General features: G+C 36.8%; 1 protein-coding gene across 1 annotated transcript in view; it reads right to left on the bottom strand.

Moving 5' to 3' along the window:
• EMP1 (epithelial membrane protein 1) overlaps nucleotides 1-18,327 on the bottom strand; it is a 30,089-nt gene extending 11,762 nt beyond the window's left edge. The window contains exon 1 of the mRNA XM_063426355.1: nucleotides 18,221-18,327. The gene's annotated coding sequence lies outside the window, so the exon portion shown is untranslated. The remainder of the gene's footprint in view (nucleotides 1-18,220) is intronic.
• Between the last annotated feature and the right edge of the window lie 512 nt (nucleotides 18,328-18,839).

Here is an 18,839-nt window from a genome sequence, read left to right as displayed (position 1 = left end):
TACCCAAGTATAAGTTGCCTCAAATAAAAAAATAAAATAAAACTGACTGAAATCTTTTTATCCTGGTAATGTACAGTAGTAAAGGAACATTCAAAGCCATTACCCCAGGTATAAAGATAAGTACATAGTTCCCTTGATTTTTCTTATTGTGCTACCGAAATTGCCATTTCAGTATAGGACTTGCATTATGTTAATAGTTCCTTATCAATGATGTATAAGCTGTTTTAGTAAAGGAAAACAGTGGTTATCATGGGCGTCTGCAGGGGGGTGGGGGTGGGGGGGGCAAGAGGGGGCACGTGCCCCCCCTGGATTTTTAAGCTTGTGCTGCTATTTTTGGTTTGTGTGAGAATACACTAGGTGGCGCTGTGACTGTTGAAAGGCAGGAAGCTACAGCTTATCCCTGCCTCTCGCTCATGACTGAAACCGCAGGGGAGCAGCACAGAGGCAGCCTACAGAGCAGGTAAGTGAGGCAGCCTATCACCCCCCCTCACCACCCTCAGCATCACTCCCCTCACTATTACCCCCTCACCACCCTCAGCATCCCGCCTCCCTCAGCATTACCCCCTCACCATCACCCCCGCATTACCCCCTCACCATCACCCCCTTGTTCAGCATCACCCCCTCAGCATTACCCCCCTCCCCCAGCATCACCACCCTCAGCATTACCCCCCCTCACAATCACTCCCTCCCTCAGCATCACTCCCTCCATCACCATCACCCCCTCCCTCAGCATTACGTCCCCTCACCATCACTCCCCCCCTCAGCATCACCTCCCCCACCATCACCCCCTCTCACCATCACCCGCCTCTCCCTCTCACCATCACCCGCCTCTCCCTCTCACCATCACTACCGTCTCCCTCTCACCATCACCCCCCTCTCCCTCTCCCATCACCCTCCTCCCTCTCACCATCACACAACACACTTCAAGCAGCTACCCCATACACATAGGGTACCAGACAAAAACGCAAACATCCTCACAGAGACATACATTCTCACACACACACACGGATACTCTCTATCAGACACACTCTCAGGCACATTCACAGGTAAACTGTGCATCAATGTGTATATGAGACAGTGACAACTCTATTTTTTTCACTTTTTTGTTAGTGGGGCCTCATGTTTGAGTTTTGCCTAAGGCCTCATAAAGTCTAGAGCCGCCTCTGCAGAAGGAGCCTCAGAAAAAAAGAAGACTGTGTCAAATGAAGGAGAAGAAAATGAGATTGGAGCACTTCATTCTGGACACCAGGGAACCTTTGGACCTTCTCATCTCCCCAGGTAAAAAAAAATATCAGTGTTAATGTGTTCACTTTAATTTACTGAGTGTTAGGAAACACAGAGTGCCGCTGATTGGCTAGAGGGTCAGCTGGCACTCTAAGCCAGTCAGTAGCTCCCCATTTTTGAAAACGTAAAAATGTATATGAATCGGGAACTAGCGATCGGCTTAGAGCGTCAGCTGACCATTCTAGCCAATCAGCTGCACCCATGCCTGACGTCAATCTGCACTTCCTGACACTCCGTTTAAGAAGCTGAATACCACTGAGCGACCTGGACAGCTGGAGGAAGCCTTTGGGGGTAAACCATTTGAGAGTGGTTTCACCCCTTAAAGGAAAGAGAGCGCCCAGGAGCCTCCTTGCATCATAGCATTTTCATTTAGTTGAAGTTGTTATGGTGACCAGAATGTTCCTTCAATTTCCCCCCCCCCTGGAAAAATTCCTGCGGACGCCCATGGTGGTTATATTTTTTTTCTGTTAAAAAATCCTTGTATTTTGTAAACATAAGTAATGTAACCAGTAAGGTAAGAAATTCTAAAAAAAAATGATTAAAAAAAACAAACACATTTTTATATTTCTTCAAGTTCAATGAAAGACAACATGACGTTCCTTTGTATTTGTATTCCTAACATTATAGAATCCCTTTAATGTTTAAAATCAGAAGGCAGGGCTTTCGAGCAATAAAAAGGTTAATGTGTTAACGCTAAAACGTATCAGCAAAGTTTCAGGCTCTATAAGAAACAATGAAACTGTGGATCCCTGCGTTTGTTTTTACAAGAGCTGGAAAAACCGATGAGGGGCACGCCTTAGCCTGAGTCTTTTCTGGGTGCCAGCCAATAGCTTTTGCAATAACCATCCGAATCCATTCCATAGGGCGTGTAAGGAGTAAAGAGCTCTGATTTTAGTTCTGTATGAGAATTCTGGTTGATGAAGCTTTACTCACTCTGTGCATGTATTCTGCATCTGTGTTTGCGCACAAAAGGGGATAGAGATTTTATTGTGTACTAGTGAAGAGATAAAGATTTTAAGTTTATGGTTAACACAACACATTTATTATAGCTTATACTGTGAGCCATGCTAATGTTACAGTATCACTACTCAAACAGTATCGTATAAAGCTCCTGGAGGTGTTATTCACTAGAGTGAAAATTCAAAGGGAATTTGAAATGTAAGGTCTAAGTGGAAAACTGGAAGCATAGTTGAAAAGGAGAATGTTTCCGTTTTGGCTATTTTGATCTAAAGGTGAAATTCACTTTGTATACCTGACAATTCCCACCTCAGTAAATAACTTTGTCAGAATATAATAGCTGAGTTAGAAGCACATGCTCAATATGTTGAATTGCATATGTAGTCAGTCTTTTTTGTGGATACATGATTCATAAAAGAATGTGCTGTTTAGTATACAGACCTCTGTTCTCAAATTCTGAGTTTATCACTTTAACAGTAGCTCACTCCTGACCTACTCTCCATTTCAGATACTGTAATTTGTTTAAAGATCTCTTTGCCTATGAAAAGATAACATTATCTATTACATCTCAATTCATTGATTTGCCAGTGCAAATAAAGAGATACCAAAGGAAACTCTGATAAAGTTTCACAGAGACAGAATAGTGCGAAAAAAATTTGATTACTACGTCATGCACAAAGGTGCATTCCTATAGACTATAGTGTCCCTCTTTCCCATGCACCACCTCCCCTGTCTCCCTTATCCACAAGAGGGATGATAAACCATTTATTTCACTAACATGATTCCAGCACTGATGGGGGGAACCTAATGCTCATGCATGGAGAGACCTGGGCACGCATTAGGCCTTCAGTATAGGAAAGTATAGACTCAATGCAAGAGTGAGGAGGTCCAGCGTAGTTTCACAGAGTCAAATACTGGTAGACAGCCACTAGAGGCAGACTCAACACTGCAATGTTTTTCATTGTAGTGTTAAGGGGACAGGGACACTGAATCCAGACCACTTCAATGAGATGAAGTGGTATGGGTGTCTATAGTGTCCCTTTAACTACACAGAATAGTAATCCTCATGAAATTACATCATTACATACGAGGTTATCAAAACCCAAAAATAGATGTGATGGCCTATCCATCTGGGTCAATCTCACTGGTGCTATCCTACACCTGGTTGCCATATGATTTGGCATATGAGCGATATATAATTTTTACTTTGCATCTTTTTCAAGTGTTAGAGGCAGCTGCTACCCAGAATGAGTCTGCAAATAATTACATAACTGCAATGTTTGAATAGCACAGAATATTAACCCTTTCAGTGCCCAAAGGCAATGTTATGTGAGGGTGTGGCAAATAATTACTAGAATGCACACAATTCACAAGGTCAATACTGACACAAAATATTGCATATTGACTGTTGGTTAATCGTGCAGAAATTGAAGCAGCAATAAATGAGTATAGCCCAACCAGAATATGAATTAGTGACCAGAAGATACAAGAGTCAGATCTGGTATGCACTGGGAAATTGCCAAAGTGGATACTTTGTAGGTTTGTTTGCGTGTTCCCAAAAACAATTGTGGCTTTTCCAGGAATTTCCGTGACTCATTACAAATATGTTTTTAATCTAGCATTAAAATCCACTGTACTGTTTAAGTGATACATCATGAATCACAACTATGGTGGTCTTCCTTGTCTTGGACAGCAAAATAACTTCCATGCAATGCCAGAGGTCCAATCAGTTTCTTGCCCTAAACCAATGCCCCCATGCCACGTATTGCGTATGCGCATTAGGTCCCCCCCCCTGCCGGCTGACGGTGAGGGAGGAGCAGAGATGGAGTCTGAGGCAGTGCAAAGGAACATCGGAGAGTTTTAACCCCTTCTGCACCAATGGGGGAAAGAAAGGGGGTGGGAGGGGCCTTGACATGAGGGTTATTATAGAGAGTTATAGTGCCAGGAAAACAACTTTGTTTTTCTGGCACTAGAGTTTCCCTTTAATGAAGCAGTCTTTGTGTATAGATAATGCCTCTGAATTGTCACTGCTTAAGTCTCTGCCATTTCTGAGTTAGATCATTTTTGAATTAATGTTTTTAAAAAAATGTTTTTCCCCACTAGTGCCATTACAGAGAGAACCAATATAATTTTCATATCAGACTGATCCCACTCATAAGGACAGTCCAGAACCGAAATGCAAGTTCTCTTTGCACGAGAGATACAGCAGCAAAAGTAAATATGATGCAATTCATGTTTTACTGGATTGACTCCCATATTTTCTTATTCTCTTCTCCAAATATATTCAGTGTTGAAGAATTTGTCAATGTTACAATGATAAATTACTACAGTATTTTAACCGCATCCAATGTGGGAACTTGACAAAGTAATGGTCCCATCTAATACTCTGCCAAAGGCAGTGGGCTGGGTTATGGTAAACTCTGATTTAACATGCTTCAGCAGGCTTATTGCCTGGTTTGCTTGGTAGAACTGAAACATGTTACAACATACTACTTTTTTTAATGCAGTCTTCTTCTGAGGAAAGTGGAGCAACCTGCTATCTGTAGGTTCCCTATCTGAACCTTTACAGAAATGTCTGTATACAAATGTTGCCATAGAAGTATTAAAGGAACACTATACCACTAGGATAAAAAAAAAATGTGACCACTAGAGATATTTTAGGCTAGAATGAAAACAGTGTTTCCAGCTAAAATGAGGGGGAGGGGCAGGGAGGGGTGAGGGGTGGGGGGGGGGGGTCAGGGGGGGGGCGGGCAATGGGATACATGGCACCTAGACTACTTCATTGAGATGAAGTGGTCTGCAAGCCTATAGTGTCCACTACAGCCTAATGTAGTGGTTTTAGCATGAAGAGCCAGTCCATGCACTCTTTTATTTGTAAACACTGCTTTTCTGTAAAAAAAAGTGTTTAACATTTGCCACTGTAACACACCCCCACTAAAAGTGCTACCTGTTACAGTCTTGCAATCAATGTGTGTATACATGTATGTGAGTCCACCCATTGTACAGCGCTACGGAATCTGATGGCGTTAAATAAATAATAAAATAATAATAATAATAAAATGTAGGATTGGCATTTGTTCTAAAATCTTTAATTTACCTTGTAAATATCAGAGGGATTATATTTTATACAGGATCTATTCTGTTCCACAAGGATATGCTATGTTTAGAGAGTATTCGTGTATATTCACAAAATAGTTCTCTGCATATGTAATTTAATTCTTCTATCAGAGTCACAAGTGCCTAAACCACAAAATGATCAAGTGGCATTGCCAATGTCACGAGTGAATATGTCAATGTAATTAGAAGCAGATGAAAAAGGAATGTCCTTATTACTTTAGTCCAGGGTTCTCCAAACTCTGTCTCTCCAGGTGTTGCTGAACTACAACTCCCATAATTCCCCGGCCATCTATTTAATCCAAAGAATTATGGGAGCTGTAGTCCATCAACATCTAGAGGGCCAGAGTTTGGAGAACCCTGCTTTAGTCCATTTTTAAACTGTATCTGTTTGAAATTATTTGGCTCAATTAAGTATACAAATTAAACTATTGATATGTTTAAGATGTTCAAAAACCAGCACCAAACACTCTCAGATCAGCAACAACAAGACTGAGCAATTTCAGTTAATTGTTTAAAAAGTAGCTGAAGAATTTGAGGAATTTCAGTAAGTTTTCTTACATTGATTTATCTAACCAACATCAGGCATGCAGCGATATAACAATTTTAAAACATATGTGCTCCTCCTGCAGTGATGTTTTACTCAACCAGGAAGTGCTTTAGATATCTGACCTGATCTGATCTGCATATATATGGTTTTGATGGAAGTTTTTCCCCCTACAATTTAACTATAAATCGTTATTTCCACATTATAGCATGCATGTGAACTATTCTAAATCTTAACATAGCCAGCCAAAGATGGGTGAAATTAATATATAATTGTACCGTTATTCAAATTCAAACTTTCCTCATTTTACTGCTATGTATTCAATTCAGAAAGTTCAAGAAATATTCTTAAGTACATATCAACGTATTCTTAAGTACATATCAAAGTGGACACACCCTATACTGTAAATAGGGGTTTATTGGGAATAGAATTTAGATACCTTAAACACTGGAAAGTTTTAATTCATGATTATATGAGCACCATTGTTTTGGACCCTCCCTGACTGAAAATAATGCTAGTTGTAGTTGATCACATCTGGAGGGTAAAAGGTTGTTCATCTGCCAGACTACGTTTAACCCCTAAATCTCAATTCATGCAGATCCTGATTCTAATTGTGCAAGCACTAACCATTACTCATGTAATGCTAACTCTGCATCTTATCTAGGATTTCCACATCTACCAATTTTCCAAAACACATTTGGGAGCAGATTTATCAAAGAAAAGGCAGATGCTATTATGGAACAAAGTATTAACTAAAGAGCAATCACCATGACAACAAATAGAATGCCTCTCTCTATATATATAACTTTGCCAAAGTGTATCACCTGCTTTTGCCTTGATAAATATTCCCCTTAATTTCTTCATACTGATAGGCTGCATATGAAGTATGTAGAATTAAAATTCAGTGTATCAGTATAGACCAAGCTTACATTTCACCATTATTAAGTGACATGGCACCATTTTGATCCAACATTTCCAGTAGGCCAATTTGATGTGCTGTCAATTGATATGGTAAGTTACTGGAAACAGTTATAAAGTGACTCTTTTACAAAATAAGGTAATTACACAATATTATTGCTTGCCTATGGAACATCATCTCCTAAATTCTAAAGTCATAGAAAAAAAAAATCCAATTATGTTTTTTGTGTAATTCTATGGCTAATTATATTGAAAGATAAGTATATTTTTAAATCATACAAGGGTGGAATGCACAGCACTAAGCGAGTCAGGTTAAAATATGTTCTATGAATTGCTAATATTTTAAATGGTTTGATTAGGGAAATCAATTATGTACTGGGAAAATTATTTGTAATCCCCCACTGCTGCCTAGATCCCAGATGTTGTAGAACTACAACTCCCTTGATGCTTTGCACAACTTTGGATTGCTTTTAGATTGACGAAGCATCCTGGAAGCTGTAGTTTTAAAACACCTGGGGATCTACCTTTTGGGAACCCCTAAAGGGTATCATCATTGCATATGTGTTAACTACATCAGTCCCAATGTCTGTACAGTCTTAAAACACCAGCATTGATTATGCATTTTTTATTTGATTGAAGTACCCTTCTTATAAATCAATTTTACTAATCTAGCCCTTGATTTAATATTATTGAGTGAACTTTTGAAATGTTTAAATATTTTAATATACTTCTCAAATATTTTTTTCAAATATTAAAATATAAAAAATATAATATATATCAATATATAAAAATATCAAAATATTACAAAAGTAAAATGTTTTTAATAATGATAAGTCACTTTAACAGCTTATCCAAAAATATTAAATCACTTGAAAAGCTTATCCAGCAATAATAAATTGAGGCCTCAGGTGTTGGTTGGGAGCACAAACGTGATAAAACAGGTATTAGATGGCAAACGCACCTTTCCCAATTGATCATTTCGACTGGGTGTAGTCAGGTCAAAACTTAACAAACTTAAACTCTTATCTTGCAAATGGAGAGATGCATCCCATCCATATAAATAAATGTTTGAAGTGTCAGTAAAGAATAAATTATGCTAGTCACGTATTTAAGTATAAGATAAACGTTGTGAAACCTTGCACCCTGATGGTCTTAACTTAGGGGTATATTCATTAAATTTTCATTTGTGTTGATTTCACAACTAACATATTTTAGTAGAAATAGGTACGATTGAGATAGATCTTATTTTACTTATTTTAGCTTCAATTTAATCATCAGCTCATTAAACTCAATAATCAGTCAGTGAAACCATTAGATTTTGTACAACTGGTAAAAATTATTTGGTTTTGAATGCCTTATTGTTCTATATAAATATATATGTATATGTATATATATATATATATTGACATACACATTTCCGGGATGTCTTTCCACATAATTCATAGATTATGCATACGCGAAATGTCTTACATAAATTGAGAGGCATGGAAACAGAATTTAGTTTTCATAACAAAAAACTACAATCCTTTGAAAACTAGAATTCTTCAGGCATTTAGTTTGCAGTGAAGATGTTATCTGCTAAAATCATTGTGTTTATTCAGCACTTTAGCTTGTACTTGTAGAAAATCACATTGTTTGCAAAATTGATACTTGTCTAGAATGTAATTAGAACAATCCATTTCTTTGATGTTTTATTCACTATGTACACAGATGTGAAATCAGATCCTCATTGTTGCAAAAGCAGCATATTGTAGAATACTGACCTCATGAAAGCAGGCATGCCATTTTCATAAATCCTTTATATTTGATGAAATAAAAATGGTCATAAAACATGAGATTTTGGGGAGATAGTACAAAAGACAAGGGTAAAGTCCTCAAACCCAACACACATTAAAAGCTGTTTTCCACAATCCGTAGAATTGAAAGAATCAAAGGGGGTCACCGCCATGGAAAGTAAATTGCTAAAATGCATCTAGAAGGTCATTATCTAAAAGGCGCCTGCATCACAGTCCATCCCCAGTCTTCCAGCAGTGCAGCAGAAACTAGCCATGAAATCTATAATTTTTTTTTTTACCTCTGGAACAGAGGAACATGTTGCGACCTGCTATGTGCTTCTCATTCATAAGAAAGAAAAAATAGATACGGTAGTATTTCTCATTCAGATTTAAAAAAAAAATAATAATAAACAAAAAATAATACTCAGTCATTATGTGAGTATAAACTATTGCACAGATCTATATGATCAAACAACATCCGCAGAGATTTAAGCACTATATAGTGCTCCCACTAAAAACAGTATAGGGTAAGGATTGGCTGAGAATTCTCAGCCACTTCCTGGTGTCTGCAGAAGATGCAGATCCCGGGGAAGTACATTAAATGAGAAACTATTGCAGGAAACGTATTCATTTTCTATCTTTTGTATTCATCCCATAATACCTGATGTACAAAAATATCTTGTCCTGTTCTAAAATTCCTTTCAGGTGTAACTATATAACACACCCCAACACCATCTAACCAATGCAATGTAAATGCGTGGTTTAAGGTACAAGAAAATAATGTTGAATGTCTCATGATCTGCGCTAGTATACAGAATTTGATGCTTTATTTTTACAAACAGAACCCCTCTGTGTCTATAGTAGTGGATTAGATCTATAAGGATGTTAGGTAAATGGTTCTCTGGTAAATGTATCCTTTGTCAATGCAGTCAAAGCCAGATTATAGAACAATGTGCATAATTAATTGAAAACAGTATTTAACGTTTAAGCGGTATATGGCTGCTACACAGGGCCAATATTGTTGAACTTCATTCGAAAGAGAATGTGCTAGAAATATATATACTGAGGGGATTCATTTAAAATCTACCTTATTGTCTGTCTATCTGCCTGTCTGCCCACTATTATTGTTGTTTGGCAATCGCTAGTTTTTATACATGCGTCTTAGTTTTGTAGTGCCCATTTACCTATTATAAGTTATACATGCTGACTTATGTTTTTTAAAGCTGGTATATATTAAAATGTAATGCTACATTATAATAAAGTTCTTCAGCGTTACATTATTCCACCTTATAAACAAAGAACAGCATGCAGCATTACACCATTCCAAATTAATTTGGAAATTTGGATTTCTTTTACATAATTAGCATTTTAAGTTAAGAAAAAATTCTATTAGAATTGTGCACAGCAAGAACATTCGTCTCAGCCAACAATTTTCCCCCAAATCAGAAATTTATTTCGGACACCCACATTTTGGCTGAATGTCAAACCCTGTCAAGTCAGACTAACTAAAAGGGTACGTTAATGGGCCGATCGCTCGATAGCCCAAAGTTCGAACGTATTTCAGTTCGAACCAAAACAAATCATCACGCCTAATTTCTATATAGTTACTATTGCTGACTTTCAGTATATCTGTTAGCTTTCATTACTAAAGCACTGCTTATGGAATAAGACCCTCTTGCTACAAAAGTAAAGTGAGCAATAGTCACTTCCAGGTATAACTGGCGCTCAATTCAGAAGCTGCAAAGCTTGGGATATACAGCAAGCACAATTACATAGTCCCTATGACATTAACACTGTACAGAGCTTTTTGAAACTAACTTTACCGCCTTTATTTTGTACATGCTCCAATATACTGGGAACCCAAAAAAGAGAAGAATGATAAGGCGTTGTCCATTTTGGAGTGATGAATGGTGCTGTAAGAATGTTAAGTCAACTTGGAGCCATCTTATGGAAAAGCTGCAGAAATGTCTATGGTACAAGTACTGGCACAAACTTGCTATGTACTCATACTGTAACTCAACGCCCTTAATATGTTTGCTCAGCTACAGCTGGTTACTCCACAGAACACTTCCTAATAGTTTTAGGACCGAGCCAACACCCGTCTGCAGAGGGTGCGGTCACAATTAATTATTTCAAATGCACTTTCAGTATATTCAAGTATCACAGATCCTAACAATATATTGAAGGAAATAAAAAGAAGAAGCACTGTCACCAAATGTTTTGATATAAATCAATTTAAAATTGATAACTGATCGTAGCTTTAACGATCAGTTATCTGATGGTCTTCCCAGTGTTCAAATAGTAATCCTGGGATTGAATCAAAATTTTAAACTCACAGTTATAGTAACTGGATAAAGAGGAGCCAATCAGAATCTGCGATTTACCAGTTAGCCCACAGAATTCTGTTGAGCTTCATAAGAATCCTGAACTTGTCTTTTATTCATTTTTTTTAATAGATACTAAAGAGATACTTTACTTGCTATTAAACAATATATAGTCTTCTTTAACACCTTTGCTTTGGGTATGCTATAAAACATTGGCATTTATACAGACCAAAGAACGAAGAAAGGAGTTATATTTCTTGGCCCGCTGAACTCAAATATCTGGTTTACACTTGTAAAATGTTCCATAAACTTGCTAGTAAATGCTATCGCCTAAATCCCATTTATATAGTTCTTTTCTTTGTATGTCAGTCTATTAATCACAGCGCATACAGATTAGACAATTTGTTTAATATCTAATAAAAAACACTTTAAGCAAATCTATATAAAAATGGTCACTTCCTCTGGGAAGATGTGTATTGCAGCTCAGAAATGCAGATATAATGATATTTTACACTCAGGTGACAAAGCATATATTGGAAAATGATGAAATATCTCAACATTTTTTTTTAAGAAACAATCACTTTACCATTTTCATTACACAGAATCATATAATAGTCATTTTGAGACTTTTTTTCACAATTGCCAAGTAGTGATTCATGAATTTTCCGGGATCACACTGGAAAAATTTAGAAAATAAAAACTCCTGTGTGACTATTTTTATCTTAATAGGAATACCATTGTCTGCATCAGGATTATTTAGATTTTTATAAAACACAAACCAGTGAGCCTAGCCCCTGTACTTTTTGAGCCACAGCTGAGGAACTGTAAAGGCACAGGAGATATGGAAAGCCTACATTAAAAAAGCAATTTTGTGAATAAACCTCAAAAGTTGTTCAATTGCTTCCCCTTCCATACATAACAATGAGCAATATAGGTAGGCAGTTCCAAACACAAAAGAGTAATGAAAAGGTTTGACATGTTGTAGTCCAATTATTAATCAGTGAATTATAGTGAATTAGAATCCAATTTGGAAAACTTAGACTAAATTGAATATAGCTAAGTTGGGGCATTGTTCAAATTCTGTGGCTTCCAACAGTGAGGTATGTTATGAGAAAATGATGGGAGTGTGTGAAACCAGTGACGGGGTGTGCCAGTGAACTAAGGTGCATCAGCACCTGAAAATGGGGAGTGTAGTTTGAGAAGCAGCTCAGCAAGCCGGCCAAGACGGTCTAAGGGCAGAGCACTGAGGCGTGATTTTATCTGGGCAGAAATGCCCCAGAATGATCTTGCAGTGTGCATGAGCTTGTTGAAAGATGCGTTTGAGTTTTCTGTCACTTTTTTCTCTTGTCCCCAAAAGCAGACTAAAAGTATTGTGTGTATTTATATATGTGTGTGTGTGTGTGTGTGGGGGGGGGGGGGGGGGGGGGCAGTATGTGTGTGAAAGTGTGTGTTAAAATATAGAACCCCCCACATAAAACTAACAAAATAATAAAAAAATGTATATACACTGCATTCGTTTAATCTATCGATATTGACAATTTCATACATTACATACAGAAAAATATTTAACTACATATTCAGTTTACTACAGCACTTGCTCCATCCTGTCGTCAAGTCAAGTAATTATGATACCCCTGCCTTTGTTCAGGTAAATTAATCTTATTGACGGAGTAATTAGCCTGCTTCTTCTAATAATTAACTAGCCTATTCAACTAAGCCAATAATCATACCATTCTTGGAATGATTAGTATCTTTAGGTAGGATTTACCAGATCCACCATGTTTTCAGGGACACATATCATTTTGTAAAATGTATGAAAATGCATGAAAAGGGATGCCCTGCAGTAAGTATAATGCATATTCTGCAGGATTCTTCATTGCCTCATTACTTAATCTGATACGTCTTCTGAATTCTACATAGTATAGGACAACCCTTCTCATGTGCTGCCCATGAATATGTATATGTGATATGTGTCCTTGAAAACATCTATCAATAGGGTTTTATATAACTTGTCCCTGACAACCTGTAGAACTATGGTAAACATCCTTTTGTATGTTTCTGACACATTTTCTGCTAATGTCAGCTAGTTATACAGTAACTGGTACACAGGTGAGAATTCCCTAAAAACACCTGGGTTACTCACTATGATGATAATTGTTGGGAAATCAAAAGATAATTTTAAGAGAATTCCACATTTAGGCCAAAATAGCTAATAGCAAAACATAGCTTAACTGGAAAATGTTCCAATACAGTTATTTTGTAATTTTACATTCACTCTGAATTCCCAACAATTCCCACTTTAGTAAATACTCCTGAAAGAGAGTTGGCGAGGAGAGACAGTTTGAGAAAGTTTAATATAGTTTTTATATTTTGTGAATGCTATCAGTTTCCAGTCAGGAAACCAAGCAAATAGCTGGAGTTTAATGTTCTCATTAAAAAGGAAACATGGTCATCAACTGATATGTTAGTTCTCTGCAAGAAACACTCTTATATAGAACAGCATCTTATCAGAAATTGAATAATAGAGTTATTCTCTCAATATAGAATTTCAAATAGAAATATCACATTGTGTTTAGGACATGAACACATTTTGACTCAAAAGCTGATCATAGACAACAAGGCCGATCCAAGAAATGTTGTTGCCTGGGCTCAAGAACAACATACTGCCCCACCTCACCCCCAAGTCAGGTATAAATATACATTATTATTTACACACATATACAATTAACTACTCACAGACACACCTACTTAGCAACAATGCATACCCACAGAGACTCCGACTCATTAATACAAGCATACACACGTACATAGAGGATTTTGAAACTGTATCTACTGAACCCTTACTGCCTGAAGTGTTGTCCCCCTCAAGCAACTGCCTGGGTTCTATAGACCCACTGGCACTCCTTTTGGATTGGTCCTGGCAGACAAGTCCCCAAAGACATCTAAATGCGTCTTATTTAAAAGTATATAGTTACTTATTAAGAATCTAAACATCAAACGTTTATGCTTGGTCTCCAACGTTTGGTGTGCAACATCATCAGGTTGGGTTTGCCGATGGTCATAGAAGTTGCAGACTAAAGCAACGTGAAATCCATATTTGACACGTTACTAGTTATTGAATTGTAAAAAAAAAATACACATTTGGCAGTTCCTCTGTTAGATGGTTAATATGTTGCTGCTGATTTTAATTTAACTTTGGACTTTTTCCAAAACAATGTGACTAATTTAAAATGCATTGCTAACAGTAACATTTTAAATTCATCCATTTTTTTGAATCACAGCGTGTTTATTTTACATCAAAAGAGTATTGAATATTTGCACCGTTCCCTGTGTACTTTTTGGGAGGCAAGTGGGAAGAGAAGATACTTAATTTTGTAGCAATTTACTTAGGAAATAGAAGAATGTTTCCAAAAAGTATTTTGTGTGTGTTTGTATAGTGCATCACAAATGTCTGGTTCTAGAGATAGACAAGAAATGCCAAACAGTTGAGGGATGAAATGACATTTAACTATTGTGATAGCAACCACAACAAGCCACTCCACCCAGTTGGCTATTCCACAATGCTCTGACTCACACTATGTTGCAAAACAGAACATGAGGAGCCCAGCCTCAATGTGGGATATTTTGCTTCATTCCACATGTAAAGCACCAGAGGAAGGCCTGTCCTGCGCATATTTCAGGGTTAAATCACAGAGATTATAGAGCAGTGACAAATTCCTTGGCAGCCACCTACCATACACACCTTTTTCACTTCTCACACAAATTGTCAACTACAAATACACAAACACACCTAGCAATATAGACATATATATAGATCTGATACTTTCACACCCTAACATAGATGATAAAATGGGCACATACGCAATATAAGAGGCTCTTTCAGACATGGGTAAATATTTACGTACACAGATCTATACAGAGAAAATAAAAAATATTTCTGTATGAAGTAGAACAAATTAGATCACAGTTTTTCAAAACCAATACACAAGCACATAACAGTTCTTTTTACATATATCTAGTGCAGAAAAATTCTAAGCAAGTCAGAAGTAAATCAAATTGTTTGAAAAATGTAAGGGAATTTCAACACTATTAAGGAAATGGGGAAGTTTAATCAAATTAGAAAAATAAATAGATTAGTGATTCAGAAATTCTGTAATGCTTTTACTGGTGACACTCTAGTTAGTTGCTTAATTGACATTAAAACTATTTGATACCCTTCAGCTAGACATGAATAATTTATTCACATGACTGGCTGGGGATCATTAACTTTGCAGTTTGAGGATAAATATTTTTCACATGTGATTTAATTTATGCCTTTGCATTCATTGATGAAATCAGAGATAGCATTACAGCATTCCGTGACAGACTTATGAAGGCAAAAAAGGTGCTAATTTGGGGCAAAATGCCTAAATGTCAGGTACATTCTATTGGTTTCCATGGTGATTGCTCCTTATTTACTACTTTGTCCAAAAATAGCACTTGTTTTTGTCTTTGCAAATCTCCCAGCATGCCTCTCCACGTATCCATTTACTCCAGACAGCCATTAAACAGAATTATTGTGAATGATTATTAACGTTCAATTTTCTGTTGTTTTGTTTAACAAGATGACACTGGACAGCATATTTTCCATGTATTATTTTTAAACTGTTTTCCAGTTTCTTGAGAAAAGCAAAAGGAATGCTCATCTCATAATCTTGATATTATGAGTTGAATCTAAAAAAAAAAAAAAAAAATCTGTATACCGGGGCGTGGCTGCCGGGCTTGGCTAGATTGGAGAGTTATGGTAGTTGTAGTTCAAAAATGCTTGACTACTTTTTCTAGTCGAGAATATGAACAGGTGCATAACAATAACAACTTCCATCTTCCAGTTGCCTCTAGATTTCAGCTCCCCTCATCTTAATATATTCAGGGCTGTGGGAGGAGAAACCTGTATTGGAGACACCTAGCAAGAATCCACAGACTCCAGTCTTTCCTCCCTGTTCTTGAAATGTCTTCAGTACACAGATCATGTGTATGCATGTTGTGTGCTTTTCTGGCAATTACAGGTACAAAAATTTACCTCACATAAACAAAAGTGTGTTTTTATTCATAAAGTATTTTTCTCACATGGAATACAGACTGGCACCAAAATAGAGCAAAACATTTAGTTTTTTTTTACAATTATAAATAAGTAAATAAAAACTTGTCAAGATTTCTTTCCAAGATCTTGTGACCAAGATTCAACAGGTAGGGAGGGGTAAGAGCCTTACAAAAGCCTATTCACTAAAAAAGGGAGTCATGTTAGGTTGACAACATACTTACAAAACAGGGCTGTCAAAGAAGCTTATTAAGCCAAAGTGGAAATTTATTTTCAAATTCTAAATGCTGTTTAGTGAATAGACCCACATATAATGTCTGGGCCAGGATCAAGAACCAAACTGTACAACACAATGATATCTCTAGCAAACACCATTCCATGTCAAAGGTGCACCAAACTAGTTTATAGGATGCATCAGATCCACAGGCCCTTTAGTCATAATGTTACAGAGTTTAACTTTATTCAACATATCCAGTGTCTTCTGGTGGTGATGTAGGGAGATTAGTACAATTCTGGGGGATGAGTGCCAAAATACGTATGTGCTTAAAACTGAAAACCGCGTTTCTCACACCTGCTACTATAAGGCAAATTGACTGCTGGTTTGTATTTACTAACCACTTAATTGTAGCAAATTTAAAACTAAACTGTGCAATTAAGTAATCTCAAACTCAGCTAAAGTTGCAGTTTAGCCTAAATGTCACAGTTTGCTATTCTCATTTGCTAAAGAATTCTCAAGGCTACGTTTTTCTGGTTTCTCTCTACAATTATTCCGCATCCTAAGGATACCATGTAATACATTTCAGTGACTCAGTTTATTTACAGTGTCAAATGCAAAATTGCATAAAATTTGAACACGTTTCATTTAATAGTGGCATTTTTACTTAAAGCACGGTACTTACCTTTTCCCAAACGTTTGCTCTTCTCCTTCTCTTTCCTACTCTCTTTTTTTTTTTTTTAATTTTCCATCAATTTCTGACTAAAAACATAAGACAAAGTAGGGGCTACTGTGACTTATGTATTTTTCCTACGCCTAAAAGTCTCAATCCCCCAGTTGTCACCACTAACAGCTGCAGGGGATTGGTGTTGTCTATGGAGCATCTTGCTGGGTTCTCCATAGACCTCAAAGCTGTACTCTTGGGCATGTGCCAGAATACAGCAATTATGTTACCTCCTGGCATTGAAGAGTGAGGAGTTAAGTAGGATACTCCTGAGGATGATAGCCGCACCCCTGAGGGACAGGTTCAGATAAGTAGAACTCATGTTTTCCTACTCCCCGGCCACAGTACCCCCCAGTGGCGATGTCAGCGGTGGTGGTCTTTGCAAATTCTGAAAGTCCCCAGTGACAGTGCCACTTTAAGGGCAAATACTTAAAAATAATACATATTGGTGGTAATGTGTCAATCTATATTAACCTTAGGGGATATCATGCAAAGCATGTTGGTAATATGTCTTTCAAATGCAAAGCTGCACCTACTGAGAGAGAGCAATACACTAAATATATATAATACATTGGGGAGCAAAAGCTCATAATATTACAGGTAAATATTAGCATACCAAAAGTGGGATAGATGACTTATTTTCAATTATTTGTATTTAATACATTATATACTGTTTTTGAGTTAAACAGAAACAATCATTTTTGTTTTAGTTAATACGAAAATGTTTAACCCCTTAAGGACACATGACGTGTGTGACACGTCATGATTCCATTTTATTCCAGAAGTTTGGTCCTTAAGGGGTTAAAATAGAAGAGAATCTGTTAGCACTACGAGTGCAACTGGATTGCTGACCCCTCCAGCTCCCGGAATGTTAATACTGACATGTGAATTATTGCATGCACTCCCTGAAAAACTGGTTATATTATAATTAAATACACATATGCAACTTACACCAGTACAACTAGGTAAAATGAATGCATATATAACTAGCAAGTAATTTGATTTAAATTTCCGGTTGAATTATGTGAATGAAATCGTAGAATTAAATACATTTCCACAAGCCAATAGCCAAAGAGACTGTGTGTATTAAATCTTCAACTTTTTTATATATATATATATATATATATATATATATATATATATATATATATATATATATATATAAATACAAGAAGAAAAAAAAAGTTTATTTTTTACTTCTTGATAGCGGCTCTGTATCAGACCTGAACATATTGTGTAAATGGATTCAGTAGGCAAGAGCAGACTTGCTACTCAGAAAGGCTTACCTTATAAAATTCTAGCAGTTCCCTCACCGTCTGAGTTTGAATGCCAGTACTGACATAGTGATATTTTTCAAGCAGTTATAGTTGTCTCTGATGCAATTAGGGAGGTGCCTGTTTTTTATTGGGATCTATATGAAAAAAAGCAGTGAAAGAATTTGACTACACCCTTTATTTTTGGCAAGCATACAGTACTACAGAGTGGGAGGAAAAATAGATCTGTAACACATACTGAGTCAGGGCAGCATTTTTTTGGTGGAAAAAATGAATGGCTAACGAAACCTTGGGAAACAGATTTGTTTACACAAACACAGTTTTATGACTCGAAAGAATAATAATACGTAGGCTGCCATGTGGTAGGGGGGGGGGTTGTGTTTGAAAGCCACGAGTGATATTAATTGGGGAATCCTCTCATTATTTCATCACCATGGAGATCATTATTTACAAACAGTGCCTTGTTTTGGTTGTCATGAGACTGACACAATATCTTATAGTAACACCAGCGCAGATCATATATATATATACATATCACATGTACACTGCTAAACGAGAATGGGTTTATCACAAACTTCTGTCAACAAAATTTTATTTCTGTATTGACTACTGGGTCAAACACAATCTGTTA

This window comes from Pelobates fuscus, chromosome 7 (assembly GCF_036172605.1).
Source record: "Pelobates fuscus isolate aPelFus1 chromosome 7, aPelFus1.pri, whole genome shotgun sequence".
Lineage (NCBI taxonomy): Eukaryota > Metazoa > Chordata > Amphibia > Anura > Pelobatidae > Pelobates > Pelobates fuscus.
The sequence above is the reverse complement of the archived record's forward strand: the minus strand, read 5'-3'. Positions and strand labels throughout refer to the sequence as shown.